Raw genomic sequence first — 15,000 nt, 5'->3', positions numbered from 1 at the left:
CCCTGAAACCGTCGCCCTTGGCTGCTGATCACTGGGAGTGAGAAGCCCGCCAGGTAGGCCTGCCAGGTAAGAACACCGGTGTTTTCCTTCACCACTCCCTTTGCTCAGTACGGCGTGGTAAGCAGGTGCCGTCGTGCACACACTGGTGATGCTGCTCAAATAACATCACCGTTTTCATTTGAGAGCTGCGTCACCTTGGGTCACCTTGGGTCACCGTGGGTCACCTTGGGAGAGGTTAGGTTCAGACTCGTTCAGTTCATTAAGTTCACCGCTGGTTCCTTCACTGCGCAAGTCACCACTTGAAAAAGCGTCACACTTCGTCCACAAACAAAACACTCGCAGTCTACAAGGTTATTTCCATATCTCTCACATTTCTACACACACACACACACACACACACACACACACGGTACACTCACCCTGCAGAAGGCGTGGCAGGTTGCCGGGCAGGAGTGGTCCTGTGTTGCCTCGTCTTGGAGAGCGAGCGCCGCCGCGGGCCAGGCCAAGGCCCAGCTGCAAGATGGCGGGCAGGGCTCACGGCTTGCCTGGCGTGACGCACGAGCCGCGGCCACGACCACCACCACCACCATCACAGCCAACACACCCACCATCACCACCGCCACCACCACAGGCGACACACCCATCACCAGCACCTCCACCACCACCACCACCACCATACACTCCTCAGCAGCACCTTCACGTGCCGCCTGCGTCACGTCACGTCACGTCACGTCCCCACGCCGCCCTGCCCGCTGCCTCACCGCCGCCTGTACAGAACTGCTGCAGCACTTCACCGCCCTGCACCACCACGTCCATCCCTCACCGCCGCGCCGGTCACCACCACACGCCACTCCCGTGTCACGCACCGTGTTGTGTTACACGTGGGGACACGTGTAACACAACACCAGAGGTTCACACACCGCCGCACCGTCCACACCAACAGGCGGGCGCTGAAGCTTGCCGCGGCACACTGAGCCTGGCGTGTGCGAACTGACTGCGCCGTGACGGTGCGGCGGGCCTTCAAAACCTTCTCCTCCTGCACGATTACCTAATGAACTGAAGCCTCACTTTCTATTGCGGTGAGGTCGACTGAGTATTTGTGAGGTAATGACGGGTAGCGGGAACAGAATGACGGCCCGTCAAGCACCCTTTGATTACAGGGGCTTCCACCGGCCCACCGCGGTCACAGTCGCCTCTCCACACCCGTGGCGGAGGCTCACGAGCACTGCGCGTGCGCGCGGGCACTGCACATTCAGTGATTCAATCATTCACAGCATCTTTAGTCAGTATAACTGAGTGCATTTTAGTTATGTGAGTAGATTACAGCACAGATTTTGGTGGCCTGGTGTTACAGCTGATGTGAAGAAGTAGCCAGCAGCACGTGATCGCTACCACAACAAGGCTGGTGTTGGTTCCAGAAGACGTCACCGGCCCTGCACTCTGCACCCACCCCTCCCCCCCACAAAACCATGGAAATAAGTTGGCAAAGACGTGTCCACGCTTGACGCCATCACAGGAGGGCTGTGTCTGCGTGGCGATCATGGAGGACTACTTCACCAAACGGACTGAATGAAGCACAACCGCTGAAGGACAAGACTGCCAGAAGTGTAGCTGTCTTCATCTGTGAGACCGTATGTCGCCATGGCGTGCCAGCAGCTGTCCAGATCACTGAGCAGGGTCGACAGTTGTGAACAATGTGTCGAGGCAGCTGCGTGGTCTGGGTGTGGAGCAGCAGCGGATCACCAGTGGATGGCATCCCAAGCCAACGGTTCAGCTGAGCGAAGCAGCCGGACAGTCCAGGCATCCCTGCCGGAGGTGTGAGTGGGGGTGAAGGCTCGATGGCCGGGGGATCTGCCTGGTGTGGTGTTTGCTTTCATCACAAGCAAGAAGAAATGAAGAGGGTTTTGTGCATTTAATTTGATGCATGGTCGCCCTGCCGTGCTGCTACCTGTTGAAGTCCATCCAGCCAGGCTATTCGGTGTGTAGACGCCTCAGTGAAGCATCTGATTGTGACTTGGATGCATCCTCCCTTCAGGAGCAGCTGCAGTGTGTTGCTGACCTTGAATCAGCAACACAAGTCTCACTTGGAAAATAATATAGGGCAGAAGGACAGGGAAGGAAGGACACGTGAGCAACAACCGTATCAACTCATGCTCATGCTGTGTGGGCAGCGGATGCAGAGATTGGTGGTGCAGCTTGCCTGCTCAACACGCCCATTGTGATCCATACGGAGGAGGACAAGAGGGTGCAAGAAGCTGGCTGTCATATGACTCACTGTGTGTGGCTCCCCAGTTAGGTAGCACTGCTGCCAACTAACCGCCAGGAACATCTTATTTGTGTTCTTAGTGTGTGTGTGTGTGTGTGTCTCAAAGGATTCTGAACAACAGGAATTTGCGATGTGTTTGTATGAGGAGCAATGACATGTGATCTGTCAGATGCTTTTGTCTTTGCAATAAAATAGTCAAACTGCATCCCAGTCAATCTTTTAAATCCCAGAGGACTTCCCTTCATGGAGAGTCTCTCTCTTCAGCTCATAATCAGCAGAGAAGTTATGTTCTGGTGCTTATAACCTGTCACTTTTCCTAACATGCGCATGAGGATAAAACAATGCCTTATCAAATGAGGATAAAACAATGGTATCAAACCTTTTCATGTAATGAAGGCAATCAACTTAGCAGTTATTGTTTTGTGACTTTCTTTGTAAGAAAAAAATGAGGGAATGTTCTGAAGGTGGAGGGGATGAAGAGAGGCAGGTGAGGGGGAGTGACTTCCAGCCAGGCTCATACCGCTCTGGTGAGGCACTTGAAGGGAGTGGCCTGGACCTGCTGCTGCACGGATCCAGGAACGCTGCAGGACCTACACTGATTTCAAAATGAAGAGTTACGTCAACTTACAAAGGGAAGTGTCGTGACAATGTCGGGGTATAAATTTAAACTCAGGTTCACATCACTCAAGAGAATCAAATTATTTCATCATTTAATCCCAGCGGACTCTCTGTCATGGAGATCTCAATAAACTTGCAGTCAACAAAGGCGTTTCGTATCATACAAGGTCACTTCTCACGTCTGCATGAAAACAGAATGCGTTGTCGTATACGACTTTTTCATACAGTGAGGCAGTCAACTTCGGATATCTTGTTTTGTTTATAGCGGGAAAAGAGAACCTAAAGGGAGAAATCTGAACCTGGAGGGAGCACTGGAGGTTCAGATCACTGCCCAGCTTGGAATATCACCGTACAGTGACTTTACCCTTGGCGCGGATCACTCAATTACGAGGCGAGACTGAAGCCGTTAAATTTACATTGTTTAGAGAGACGTAGGTTAAGAGGGGACCTGATGGAAGTCTTTAAGTGGTATAAGGGTAACAACAAGGGAGACGTAAGCAAAATTCTCAGGATGAGTAACCAGGACAGAACAAGAAATAACGGGTTCATGCTTGAAGAAATTGGTTCTCAACAGAGTGGCAGATGAGTGGAACGGACTCAGCAATCAGCAGGCTGTTAGTGGCGAGTCTTAGGGAGCTTTGAGAGAAGATTAGACGGGGTGATGGATGGGGAGGACAGCTGGAAATAGGCAGGTATATTTCACACAGGGACTGCCACGTGTAGGCCTACTGGCTTGTTGCACCTCACCTGACTTGTCTTGTTAGGTTAACGAGACTTGACACAAGGTTCAAAGGTTTACATTCCTGCCACTCATCACCAATCGCTTCTTTCCTTACTCTCTCCTTATCAAACAGTCTGCTTTACTTCTTCTTCTTCTTCTTCTTCTTCTTCTTCTTCTTCTTCTTGTCATTGTTATTGTTATTTATCCTGCTTTTTTTTTTCTTTTTTTTAGTATTTTGTTGTTAATATGTTTCTCTTTTTCTTCATCATCTCTTCCTCCTCCTCCTCCTCCTCCTCCTCCTCCTCCTCCTCCTCTCTTTGTTATTGTTGTTCTTCCTCCTCTTTCTTTTTTCCTTTTATTCATATTTCTCTCTTTCTTCCTCCTCCTCCTCCTCCTCCTCCTCCTCCTCCTCCTCCTCCTCCTCCTCCTCTCTTTGTTCTTGTTGTTCTTCCATCTCTTTCTTTTTTTCCTTTTATTCATATTTCTCTCTTTCTTCCTTCTTCTTGTAATTATTATTTTTTGTAACCTTCTCTGTAATAAATAAACAAACAAATAAATAAATAAATAAATATAAATATATCCGTGGTGATTTAATCCTGTTATTTATCTTTTGTTAGCTTTGTTGTTGTTGTTGTTGTTGTTGTTGTTGTTGTTGTTGTTGTTGTTGTTTCATTTGTCAGTTTTGTTTACTTATTTATTTATTGTTTGGCTTCCCATGTCATGAAATATTGTGTTTAATTATGGTATTACTTGTATTCATCTTTATTTTATTAATTATTGGTGAGGAGGAAAATGAGGAGGAGGAGGAGTAACAGGAGGAGGAGGAGGAGGAGGAGGAAAAGGAGGAGTAAGAGGAGGAGGAGGAAGAGGAGGAGAATACAAAGGAATACAAAGGAAAGCCAAACAGCAACAGACCTTTTAGTCCTTGCAAGGCTGTTTGGTAACTACTTCTAACTAGCTACAGGGAAGAGAGACAGGACAGCACAGCAGAAGGCTCCTCCCCACCCACCACTCCCTCCACCCAGCGCTGCCATGGAAATAGTTTCACTCCACCTCCACTGGAGAGAGAGTTTCACTTTTCCCATCTCTCTCTCTCTCTCTCTCTCTCTCTCTCTCTCTCTCTCTCTCTCTCTCTCTCTCTCTCTCTCTCTCTCTCCCTCTAATCTGAGAAATAATTGTTTCCGCTTTACTGTGATATACTGAGTGTAGTAGTAGTAGTAGTAGAAGTAGTAGTAGTAGTAGTAGTAGTAGTAGTAGTAGTAGTAGTAGTAGTAGTAGTAGTAGTAGTAGTAGTAGTAGTAGAAGGCTGCGTTTACACCAAGCGAATGGAATCGATTCAATTGATGGAGAATCATTTGACTCGAGTCATTTTGAATCGGTATAGTTCCAACCGACTGAATCTGATTAACACATCATTCAGTAGCAAGGCAGCCTTCGAGGAGTATGGACGTCTTTGCTGTTGCAGAAATAGCATTGTTGCTGTGGCTGAGAAAGCGTAGACGGAGGCGGAGGCAACGAATATGGCTGCATCCAATCAATTCTAGAAGAGTTGAATTTGGGAGCTTTGGACATTTGTTCCCAGATTTGGTCAATAATCCGGAGAAGTTTTATGACTTCTTTAGGATGACCACAGAACAATTGAAGATGTTGGTTGAGTTGATGGGACCCTCCATCAAGAAGCAGAATATACCAATTACCGTCTTGCAATTCCACCTGAAGAAAGACGGGCCATTTTCCTAACCTAACTGTATTATTTAAAACAATTCCACTAATAGATTGATCGAGTGTTTAAGGTAGCTGTAAATTATTTAAAAAATATAGACATGCTTTATGTCTGGTTATGGATATAATATTGCTACAGAAATGGATGCAAGGGTAGGTTTAACAGTTTATATTTACCTCTTAGGCTTCTGTTACAGTACAAATTACATGTATTGCGCTGATCTATAGAGGGAATTGCTGTACTAGGCAATATTATTCTGCATATTAAAAAAATGACAACAGAAAGCATTATGGATATGGTTTTATATTTTTATTTGGCAACTGTAGGGTGTACTGTCTACTTTTTAAATGTGTCACATAACTGTTATGTCCTCCAACTTAAAAAAAAAACTGTTATGTCCTCCAAGTGAAAAGATACCTTTGACAGATAAGTGAACTGAGAAGAAGTAGTATCAGTAGCATACGGTGATGGTGTAGTATGAGATGGATGTTGGTGTTGGCCAGTCCAGTAACCGTAGCTAGTACAGCAATCCCTTCTATAGTTCAGTGCAGTACATGTAATTTCTACTGTAATAGCAGCTATAATAGTTCAATAAAAACTGTTAAACTTACCTTTGCATTTCATTTCTGTAGCAATATCAGTCCATAATGCAGCAATTACATCACGATTACGGTGCATAGGATCACTAGGATCATAAACAGCACGTCGTTCTTGCACTAAACTGATGAGGAGTTCCACATGCATGATGCTTCCTGCTCGGCTGACTCGCCTTCACTCATGAAAAAATGGGACCGCGCGCATCAGTCATTCTGAATCGCCATGAATCTCCATGATTTGAATTGACTCCATTCGCTTGGTGGAAACGATTCCATTCAATTTAACGCATCGAATCATGACGAATCATGAATTGGGATGATTCTCATTGAATTGATTCGATTCCATGCGCTTGTGGAAACGCAGCCGTAGTAGTAGTAGTGGTAGTAGTAGTAGTAGTAGTAGTAGTAGTAGTAGTAGTAGTAGTAGTAGTAGTAGTAGTAGTAGTGGTGTTAGAAGTGGTAGTAGTAGAAGCAGTAGTAGTAGTAGTAGTAGTAGTAGTAGTAGTAGTAGTAGTAGTGGTGTTAGAAGTGGTAGTAGTAGAAGCAGTAGTAGTAGTAGTAGTAGTAGTAGTAGTAGTAGTAGTAGTAGTAACAGCAGTAGTAGTAGTAGTAGCATTATTATTATTAGTAGTAGTAGTAGTAGTAGTAGTAGTAGTAGTAGTAGTAGTAGTAGTAGTAGTAGTAGTAGTAGTGGTGTTAGTAGTGGTAGTAGTAGCAGTAGTAGTAATAGTAGTAGTAGTAGTAGTAGTAGTGGTAGTAGTAGTAGTAGTGGTAGTAGTAGTAGTAGTAGTAGTATAAGAGTAGATAGAGTAGAGGTAGAATGAATTTATAGTTAACAACTAATGTGTATATTATAGAGTATTAGATATGGTTGGATGCCACAGTCATTAGCGGGAGCTGGGGCTAATGACCTCCAAGTAATGGAGCCCTAATTGACACATCAATAAACATGGGGTGGAGGTAGTAGTAGTAGAAAAAAAGTAGTAGTAGTAGTAGTAGTAGTAGTAGTAGTAGTAGTAGTAGCAGCAGTAGTAGTAGTAATAGTAGTAGTAGTAGTAGTAATAGTAGTAGTAGTAATAGTAGTAGTAGTAGTAGTAGTAGTAGTAGTAGTAGTAGTAGTAGTAGTAGTGGTGTTAGTAGTAGTAGTAGTAGTAATAGTTGTAGTAGTAGCAGTAGTAGTAGTAGTAGTAGTAGTAGTAGTAGTAGTAGTAGTAGTAGTAGAAGTAGCAGTAGTAGTAGCAGTAGTAGTAGCACTAGTAGTAGTGGTAGTAGTAGTAGTAGTAGTAGTACCACCACTAAACACACAAACACGCACAAACACAAACGAGAGAGAGAGAGAGAGAGAGAGAGAGAGAGAGAGAGAGAGAGAGAGAGAGAGAGAGAGAGAGAGAGAGAGAGAGAGAGAGAGAGAGAGAGAGAGAGAGAGAGAGAGATTAAATAAACAGACAGACAGACAGACAGACAAGTAGACAAACAAACAAACAAACACACACACACACACACACACACACACACACACACACACACACACACACACACACACGAGAGAGAGAGAGAGAGAGAGAGAGAGAGAGAGAGAGAGAGAGAGAGAGAGAGAGAGAGAGAGAGAGAGAGAGAGAGAGAGGAGGGGGCAGCAATGTCAAAGGAAGTGACTTGTCCTCTGATAACTTTGAGGCATCTGTTGCACTTCCGCCTGTCAGCCCAGCATGGCGCAAGCTGTGTGTGTGTGTGTGTGTGTGTGTGTGTGTGTGTGTGTGTGTGTGTGTGTGTGTGTGTGTGTGTGTGTAAAGGTCCACATATTTAGTGTAAGTGTGTGGGTTAGTGGGTGGATGGGTGTAAGGAGGGGTGAGTGGGTGGATGGGTCAGTAAGGAGCGTGTGGTGGGTGGGTGGGTGGATCTGGTGTAGTGGGTGGTGGATGGGTGGGCTGGTGGAGGTGGATGTGTTTGGGTGTGTGTGGGTGGACTGGTGGACTATTGGGGGTGGGTGGGTGGGTGGGTGGGTGTGAGCTTGTGGATAGATGGATGAAAATAAGATCATTGTTAAGGTCCTTAGAAATCATTTATGAATCGTTCTCTGTGGCTATCAAGAGTATGTCATGACCTGCTGTCTTGCGCGTTTCCAGTGATGTGTTTTGTTATCAGTCGTGTCAGCAGATGTACCTGGCCTCACCTAACCTGTCACTGCCGGTAGAAGCAAGTGGAAATGTTTGCCACACTTTTTAATTCATTATTCATTCCATCTGTTATAATGAACACACACAGATACATTAATTAAAACACCATCTTTTGCTTCTTTCTCTCCTTCCTTCCTTTTTTCCTTTTTTAATTATTTATTCATTCATTTATCTATCTATTTATTTATCTACTACTACTATTACTACTACTACTACTACCACAACAACTACTACTACTACTACTACTACTACTACTACTACTACTACTACTACTACTACTACTACTCGAAGGAGACCATGTAGCCAGCTGTCATTCATTATATAGTGACACAACTAGCTCTCCTTAACAGGTGATCTTGCAACCTCAGGGAAAACAACATGCAGCAAGTGAGTTGGAATGGCTAGAACCAGAGGATGGGGGTGTGCGTCCAGGGAGTTGAGGAGTGCCACTGCTTCAACTGATGCTGTGGGGCCTTGAGGCAGAGGGTCCACCAGGTGTGTGTGTATGTGTGTGTGTGTGTGTGTGTGTGAGAATGTTTCCCTACTTGTGGTGAATGGTAAGGAAAAAGAGTGTGTGGTGGTGTGTGGTGTGGCCTTGCTTGTGGCAGATGCATTGGGGAGTGTGTGGTAGTGAGTGGTGTGGCCTTGCTTGTGGCAGATGCATTGGGGAGTGTGTGGTGGTGTGTGGTGTGGCCTTGCTTGTGGCAGATGCATTGGGGAGTGTGTGGTTGTGTGTGGTGTGGCCTTGCTTGTGGCAGATGCATTGGGGAGTGTGTGGTGGTGTGTGGTGTGGCCTTGCTTGTGGCAGATGCATTGGGGAGTGTGTGGTGGTGTGTGGTGTGGCCTTGCTTGTGGCAGATGCATTGGGGAGTGTGTGGTGGTGTGTGGTGTGGCCTTGCTTGTGGCAGATGCATTGGGGAGTGTGTGGTGGTGAGTGGTGTGGCCTTGCTTGTGGCAGATGCATTGGGGAGTGTGTGGTGGTGAGTGGTGTGGCCTTGCTTGTGGCAGATGCATTGGGGAGTGTGTGGTGGTGTGTGGTGTGGCCTTGCTTGTGGCAGATGCATTGGGGAGTGTGTGGTGGTGAGTGGTGTGGCCTTGCTTGTGGCAGATGCATTGGGGAGTGTGTGGTGGTGTGTGGTGTGGCCTTGCTTGTGGCAGATGCATTGGGGAGTGTGTGGTGGTGAGTGGTGCATGACCCTCACTTCTGGTTGATGCCTTGCAGAGGAAATATAATCAGCATAGTACTCGTATTTATTGCTGTGTGTGTGTGTGTGTGTGTGTGTGTGTGTGTGTGTGTGTGTGTGTGTGCGTGTGCTTACGTGAGTGCGTGTGCGTGCTTGGGCGTGAAAGTGCGTGTACGTGGGCGTGAGAGTGCATGTGCGTGCGTGGGCGTGAGAGTGCGTGGGTGTGAGACTGCGTGGGCGTGAGAGTGCGTGTGCGTGAGAGAGCGTGGGCGTATTGTTGAATTAGTAGCGGGTACATCATAACATTTGAAGCCTCAGTAATAATAAGAATATTTTCAAACAACTCACTGATGGAAGATTGGGTGGGTGTGTCTGTAGGGAGTGTGTGGTGGGTGGGTGGGTGGATCTGGTGTAGTGGGTGGTGGATGGGTGGGCTGGTGGAGGTGGATGGGTGGGTGGATGTGTTTGGGTGGTGTGGCTGGATTGGTGGACTATTGGGGGTGGCTGGGTGGGTGGGTGTCACTTTGTGGGCAGGTGGAATAATAATAATAATAATAATAATAATAATAATAATAATAATAATAATAATAATAATAATAATAATAATAATAATAAACTCTCGTACTCGTAATAGTAATTTCCTCTATAATTCGTACAATTACAAAGACAATTACACCACAAAGCTGGCGAGGCGAGTTATTTAATTACACTTACGACAGATTACACAACAAGTAATATCCAGGTCAGTCTTTTTGTCAGTCTTCAACAGCTTTCGTCACTGCAACCTTCCAAGCTGCTTAAAAATAATGTATATAATTCACAACACTTGTAATCTCTTCAACACCCACACCTGCTCTGTTTTAAAGGGCTCTACTTGAGGTTACGAGTGTTTTTAAGGCTGTGTTTAAGGCTCCACTGGCAGACACACAACATTTCTACTGTATTTGCTGAGGAACCAATAAAAAATACAATATTTCCTACAGTATACGTACATAAAGGTGTGTGTGTGTGTGTGTGTGTGTGTGTGTGTGTGTGTTGAGGGAGACGTCATTTTTCTTTTTTTTTTTTCGTTATATATATGTTGTCATAGATTAAGCTTGTGTAATTTACGTAATGTTAACGCCAATAAATAATTAAAGTCGATTCATATAACAGTAAATGTTAACACTATCGTAAAAATATTATATGTTATTCATAGTTAGATCAATTCAGTATTTCTTTAGTTGGCGTTAAAATATCACGTTTTCTCTAATCCTTCAGTTTCCTAGATGGCCGCCGCCTACGCCTTGGAAATCAGGGGATCGAAAGTCCTGTAAATATACATGTTAATAGCGACCATATTGTCCTTATCTCTATAGTGTTTTTGTTTTTTTCCTCTTTTCTTGAACTTCTTGCACTAAAAAACTGATAATTAATAGTACAAAACACCACGAAATAATAGATAAAATAGAAGAGACGCTTGCATTATCCTAAACAGTTTAAAATAGTATTGGAAGATTAATTTAATTATTTTTTTAAGTTTGAGTAAAATTTTTCGTTTTCTCTAATGCAAGACAGCCGCCGTTCTCTTTTATCTCCCTTTTAAAAATGGGGACCTTTAAGCAAATCCTGAGCCCGCTTCTTGATGGTGATAGTGCACTGAAGAAGTAAGTTGACATACGCACGGCACAGTAAGCGCGGAGCCAGTGATACAGACAGTTAGGAAAGCAGAATGTCAACGAAAGGATGGTAAAACAAGGCAGTGCTCACAGATTCATTTCACTTGGAGAGAAGAGACAAGTGTTGCTCGGGTGACCTGGAATAGACAAAAATGATGATGCGTATAGGATGTTTGGAAGACATTTGTACTGCAGTATTACCGGAAATAGATTATGATGGTGGTGGTGGTGGTGGTGGTGGTGGTGAAGAGGAGAAGAAGGTTGTGGTGATTGTGATGAGAAAGATGGAGATTATGATGATGGTGATGATGATGGTGAGGAGGAGATGAGAGAGAGAGAGAGGAGGAGGAGGAGGAGGAGGAGGAGGAGGACGAGAAAGAGGAGGAAGAGGAGGAGAGGAACAAATTTCTAATGATGAGGAGGCGGAAGAGGAAGAGAATATGATGATGATGAAGAAGAGGAAAATAAGAACGAGGAGGAAGAAGAAGAGGAGGAAGAAGAAAAGAAAGATGAGGAGAATGATGATGATTATGATGACAATGACTGCAACACAGCGCCACAAATCGCAGTGGTGGTGGTGGTGGTGGCACTGACTGTATACCCACCCAAACAATTAACAAATACAGAAATATAAATAGATAGAAAATAAAGAAAAGATAAAGAAAAATCATACGAATAGAAATCATGCTCTCTCTCTCACACACACACACACACACACACACACACAGACATCTAGGATTAATGTTCCGTGTGGAGTCTGGCAACGTAAGGCTTCAATGCATGACTGGAGTCAGCGCGGGTGAGTCTCACGTGACAATAAAGGCCATTGAATATAAGTACGTCCCCTGGAGATTTTATATTACACCTCATCTTTAATTCACGTCTCCTCCTACACACTAAAGAATGGTATAGATATTTCCCGCACTGTCAGACCGTGGACATTTGGCTTAGCTGCGTGAACAATACTCCAAACAAGGAACCTTCGAACTGAGACACTGAATCTGTAACTCTCAGCCGCCTTAGTCCTGCTCGCCTCGCCACTGCCGCGTGGTTACGTCAAGACAGCGGGCGGCCGCGTACTAGTTTCCTTAGTACTTGTGCTTCCGTGTCAATACCGTGTGCTGTAAACTGCTGAACGAACTGAGATACTCATTCAGTTTTGGTCGCCTCTCCATTATCTCGTGGTGACGTAAAGGTGACGGCCCGTGTGTTAGTTTCCCCGGTAATTGTGCCTCCGTAACATTACTGTGTGCAGTGGTCGTGAGAACTGCGAGGCGGCGGTGTAGACTGTGCCGTGGAGAGCCGCGGGGTGTTGGAATCGCCTCTCAGTCACCTTCAAGGCGTCATATTCCCTCCCTGCTCTTCCCCGTGTCTTCCTGTCGATGTTGGTAATGTACTAGTCACTATTTTGTGTGCATGTGTTTTGTTTATTTATTATTTGTGCATAGAGGAACTGAAAGGTTAGCAGCAGCCTGCAGTGTTTTTGGTCAACCCATATTTTGCGTATTTGTTCAGTCATTTGCTTGTTACTTGCGCATAGAGGAAGTAAGGAAGGTAATAAGCTGCAGTGTTTCTGATCACCCTATGTTCTGCGTATCTGTTCAGTCGTTGTTTATTATTTGTGCATTGAGAAGCTAGTAGCAAACAGGATGCAGCGTCTCCAATCACCACTTGTCAACTCTTCTCTTGGCCTCAACATTTCAATTGTCTCCTTGTTCCTGTTCATTTTAATAGTGTCACTGTTTGGTGCAAGTGTTTAGTTGATGTTGTTGTTGTTGTTGTTGTTGTTGTTGTTGTTGTTGTTGTTGTTGTTGTTTTATCTGCGCACAGAGGAACCACTAGGCTACAGCGTCTCAGATTACTCATAATCTTTCCCTTTCTTTCCCTGCCCATCACAATCTTTGCTTATTTCTTAGCAATTGAGGTTTTCCATGCTGGTATTATCGTTAGTTCAGTGATGCTACGGATGTTTTCAAGCCACAGCTTTGACGATTTCTTCAGATGAAGTTTGTTTTATTAACCACTGGCCGTTTGAAGTTTTTCATGTCCTAACAACTACTGCTCTTATATATATATATATATATATATATATATATATATATATATATATATATATATATATATATATATATATATATATATATATATATATATATATATATATATATATATATATATATATATGTAACGGTCATTTTATTATTTGTGTGTTTGTTTGAGTGTCCCCAATAATTGTTTTGTTTTGTAGCTTGCGGTGAAGAGGAGGATAATAGCGGGAATTAAAGGTTTAGTGATTATATGAAAAAGTATATTTATAAGGCGTGTATTCGTGGGAGTGATTTAAAAGTCTTGAAACATTTGTTATAAATAGTCTTTACTTATTTCAACTGTGTTTTTCTCTAATCAGTGGTAATACGAATAATAGGATTACATCATGTTGCGTCAGCCTACCAGTAACTCATAAGGTGTCATTCCCTAGCTTATAAAATATGTTAGTAATTTAGAATTCAATTATTAACTTCAACTAATGTCCAGCTTATATGCTCACCTTGCTAGCCAATTATTCCTGCATTTTTATTTAAACTCACGGTTCAGTAAAATTATTTGTGAAAGAAGAGAGAGAGAGAACTAGCTAAGGTTCCAATAACTTCAGAGGCCTGGGGGTGTTGAGGGGGAGAGCACAGAATGGCGTCTCCCTTCCCTCTGGCAACAGGTGGGTCTCGTAGCTCTGAAATATTTGATTTTTCTTTTATTTAGAAGTGAATATTACTGTGTTCATGTTTATTATTCATGTCTCGAGTGAAGATATAGTAACAGTACGTGTTGACAGAATGGCGTCTCCCTTCCCTCTGGCAACAGATAAAATAGCCGGTGTTGGTCCCACGTGGAGACAGGCCACAGAGTCTTGGGAAAGTGTTAGCCATGTAATGTTTCTTTAGTCAAATATAATCTACTGTGAATGTGTTGTGGGCAATATTATTGCCGTAGAGAAGTGATGGATGAAGGCTGTGACGCTATTTAGGGATATAACGGTGCCCAGAATCAATGGTACTCTTGAGGAGTTATAAAAGTAATTATTTTCTTGTGTATTCGTAGTGTTAAGTAACGGAGTATAAGTGTATATGCCATACCAGAATTTCAAGTGCCTTATTTTTTTTTTTTTTTTTTTCTAGATTAACCACTCGATAGTGTCATAGTGGGTCAGTCAACCCAAAGAATCCCATCAGTATTATTCATTTAATTATTTTTTTGCTATTTTTATATTTTTCGTTCCTCCTAATAAAGCCACACTGTAGGTACTGTGTGATAATTAACCTCTCCCTACCCTCTGGCCATGACGATGAAGGCGAGAACCATTACCAATCAAAAATGTTTTCTTTTTTTCTATTGTGTGTGCGTGCTTCACCTCTTCTCTCTTCCTCTTCTTTTTTCTTCTTCACCGTGAAGATCTTTGCCTCGTCTCATTAGAGCTCTGATCGGACCGGTGAGGAGGAGGGAGGAGGGGGGAACCGGGGGGGGTGGCATTACATATATATATATATATATATATATATATATATATATATATATATATATATATATATATATATATATATATATATATATAAATGGTGGTATGTTTTTAATGTGATAGCCTCTTGGAGTTTGCATTATTTTTTTGTGTTTTGGTGTGTGTGTGTGTGTGTGTGTGTGTGTGTGTGTGTGTGTGTGTGTGTTATTACGTAGGTAAGTAACAAGATGACAAATACCGCTAGATTCCTAACAGGCTCTTACAACTTTACTTAAAACAAGCGAAGCTACAAAAATTGATCAGACTTAACGTGGCACTCAATGTACAAACGAGTGAATCAAACCTACATATTATTATTTGCACCTATCCCCACTCATGAATATTCCCAATACTGTAAAGTTCCCTATTGACTGTGCACTGCCAACTGGTGAGTGTGTACCATTGAGTGGCGGGGGAAGCAAGGCGAGGGAGGGGCAGAGCTTGGGTAGCGTGGCTCAGGCAGTGCAGTGAGCCCCGCAGATCCTACTTGAGCGAGGCAAAGGACGCCTC

At 43.8% G+C, this 15,000-nt stretch overlaps 1 long non-coding RNA gene across 1 annotated transcript in view; it reads right to left on the bottom strand.

Annotated features, from left to right (window-relative positions):
• Positions 1 to 14,717: 14,717 nt before the first annotated feature.
• The window catches only part of LOC135096638 (uncharacterized), a 2,396-nt gene continuing 2,113 nt past the window's right edge, over positions 14,718 to 15,000 (bottom strand). The window contains exon 2 of the long non-coding RNA XR_010264876.1: positions 14,718 to 15,000. This exon is cut by the window's right edge and continues 48 nt beyond it. This is a non-coding gene — a long non-coding RNA (uncharacterized LOC135096638).

Source organism: Scylla paramamosain, unplaced genomic scaffold (genome assembly GCF_035594125.1).
Source record: "Scylla paramamosain isolate STU-SP2022 unplaced genomic scaffold, ASM3559412v1 Contig5, whole genome shotgun sequence".
In the NCBI taxonomy this organism is placed as follows: domain Eukaryota; kingdom Metazoa; phylum Arthropoda; class Malacostraca; order Decapoda; family Portunidae; genus Scylla; species Scylla paramamosain.
Note: the sequence above shows the minus strand (reverse complement) of the source record. Positions and strands in the feature narration are given on the sequence as shown.